Source organism: Galeopterus variegatus, unplaced genomic scaffold, assembly GCF_000696425.1.
Source record: "Galeopterus variegatus unplaced genomic scaffold, G_variegatus-3.0.2 Scaffold935, whole genome shotgun sequence".
In the NCBI taxonomy this organism is placed as follows: Eukaryota; Metazoa; Chordata; class Mammalia; order Dermoptera; family Cynocephalidae; genus Galeopterus; species Galeopterus variegatus.
Window position 1 is genome coordinate 359,115 of NW_007727046.1, and position 2,410 is coordinate 361,524.

General features: G+C 43.0%; 1 long non-coding RNA gene across 1 annotated transcript in view; it reads right to left on the reverse strand.

The window, feature by feature from the left end:
* Positions 1–474: 474 nt before the first annotated feature.
* LOC103591165 overlaps positions 475–2,410 on the reverse strand; it is a 15,167-nt gene continuing 13,231 nt past the window's right edge. Inside the window, exon 3 of the long non-coding RNA XR_550546.1 lies at positions 475–712. This is a non-coding gene — a long non-coding RNA (uncharacterized LOC103591165). The remainder of the gene's footprint in view (positions 713–2,410) is intronic.

Sequence of the window (2,410 nt, forward strand, 5' to 3'; positions counted from 1 at the left end):
TCATCTTTAAAATAAATAAATAAATAAATAAAAACTATTATGAAAGGCAAGTCATAGACTGCAAAAAAATATTTGCAAAACATGTATCTTAAAACTCAAAAACAAGATAAACAATCCAATTTAAAAAATGGGCAAAAGAACAGATACTTTACCAAAGAATATACTTAGATGGCAAATAAACACGTGAGCAGATCAACATAATTTGTTATTAGGGAAATGCAAATTAAAACTACATGCCCACTAGAAGGACTTGAATTTTAAAAGACTGACCAAATCAAATGATGGCAAGGAGGAGGTGGTGGGGGGAGGATGCTCTCTCGTATGATGGAACGCACGATGGAACAACCACTTTGGAAAACAGTTTGATCATTTCTTGAAAACATAAATATACACCTATCATATGATCCAGCCATTCCATTCCTAAGTATTTACCAAAGAGAAATGAAAGTATATGTCTGCACAAAGACTTGTACACAATGTTCATAGTAGCTTTATTTATAATGGCCCCAAACTGGAAATAACCCAAACATTCATCAACAGGTGAGTGGTGCTTGCTCTCTCTGCTCCCTCTGCATCCACCATCTCGCAATGGTGGGAAACCCCCAGGTCACTGTTGCCACCATCAGATGAACTTTGGACTTCCCAGCCTCAGAAACTGTCTGGAGGATACGTGCTTCAAAACATGCCTTCAATACATAGCCATCCTGCAAAACTGATGGAGTTTAGCCATGAGACTGAACAATGTCAAAGAGCAAGTGAATATGAAGATGAGAAGAGGACTGAGAAGAAGAGATGAGGACACAGACACAGAGAAAAGACCATGTGAAGACACAGGGAGAAGACAGCCATAGGAACCAACCCTGCTGATACCTTGATCTCAGACTTCTGGCCTCCAGAATTGACAGAAAACAAATGTCTGATGTTTAAAAAATAAATGAATAAAACAAATTTTAAAAATAAATAAAAAAGGGGCCGGCCTGTGGCTCACTCGGTAGAGTGCGGTGCTGATAACACCAAGGCCACGGGTTCGGATCCCATATAGGGAAGGCCGGTTCACTCACTGGCTGAGCGTGTTGCTGACAACACCAAGTCGAGGGTTAAGATCCCCTTACCGGTCATCTTTTAAAAAAATAAATAAAAAAATAAATAAATAAATAAACAGGAGAGTGGCTAAACAAATTATGATATATTAATATAATGAAATATTAATCAACAATAAAGAGGAATGAACTACTTTTACATGCAACAACATGGATGACTCTCAAAGTAATGATGCTGAGTAAAAGACGCCAGAAATATTCCATTAATACAATTCTTTTTTTTGTTGTTGTTCTTTTTGAGACCGGCCGCACCGCGCTCAGCCAGTGAGCGCTGTGAGCGCACCGGTCATCCCTATATAGGATCCGAACCCTCGGCAGGAGCGCTGCTGCGCTCCCAGAGCCACACTCTCCTGAGTGCGCCACGGGCTTGGCCCCCATTAATACAATTCTAAAAAAAAGCAGACCAACCTGTAGTGACTGAAATCACATCAGTGGACACAAGGAAATGTTGGGAAGAAAAGGAAACAAGGAAATGTTGGGGGATTACGAACATGTTGCATGAACACAGCAGAGTTAAACTTTTCCTCAGTTGATAGAGATTTGTGTTGTTTCCAGTTTGGGCCTTGTGGTAGATACAAAGATGTGCCACCCAGATCCCTCTTGGAGGAAGGATTTACTATCCAGTTGCAGGAAGTGTGGTCAGCAGAAACCTCCAGTTGATAGCTTCTTCAGGGTCCACCTGAGCGGCAGAGAGCTGCCCTGCCCATGGTCACTCCCTTCCCAGAGCAGCTTATGTCCAGTGACTGAGCAAAGCATCGTGGAGGCTGGGTCATTTTCATCCAACATGGGACAATTCAGATGCACAGTATCTGCTCCAGAGATCTCTGCCAAGTTGGCTGAGCCTTCGTCAGACCTGCCATCACAGTTTTTTTTTTTTTTTTAAAAGATGACGGGTAAGGGGATCTTAACCCTTGACTTGGTGTTGTCAGCACCACGCTCAGCCAGTGAGCAACCGGCCATCCCTATATGGGATCCGAACCTGTAGCACTGGTGCTAACAGCACCGCACTCTCCCGAGTGAGCCACAGGCCGGCCCGCCATCACAGTTTAACCTCTGCCCAGTTCTGCTGCTTCTCCCTTCTTTTCATAGATACTGATACCTAATAAAGATCTTGCACCCAGGGCCAGCCCGTGGCTCACTCGGGAGAGTGTGATGCTGATAACACCAAGGCCATGGGTTCGGATCCTATACAGGGATGGCCAGTTAGCTCACTTGGGAGAGTGTGGTGCTGACAACACCAAGCCAAGGGTTGAGATCCCCTTACCGGTCATCTTTTAAAAAAAAAAAAAAAAAAAAAAAAAAAAAATTTT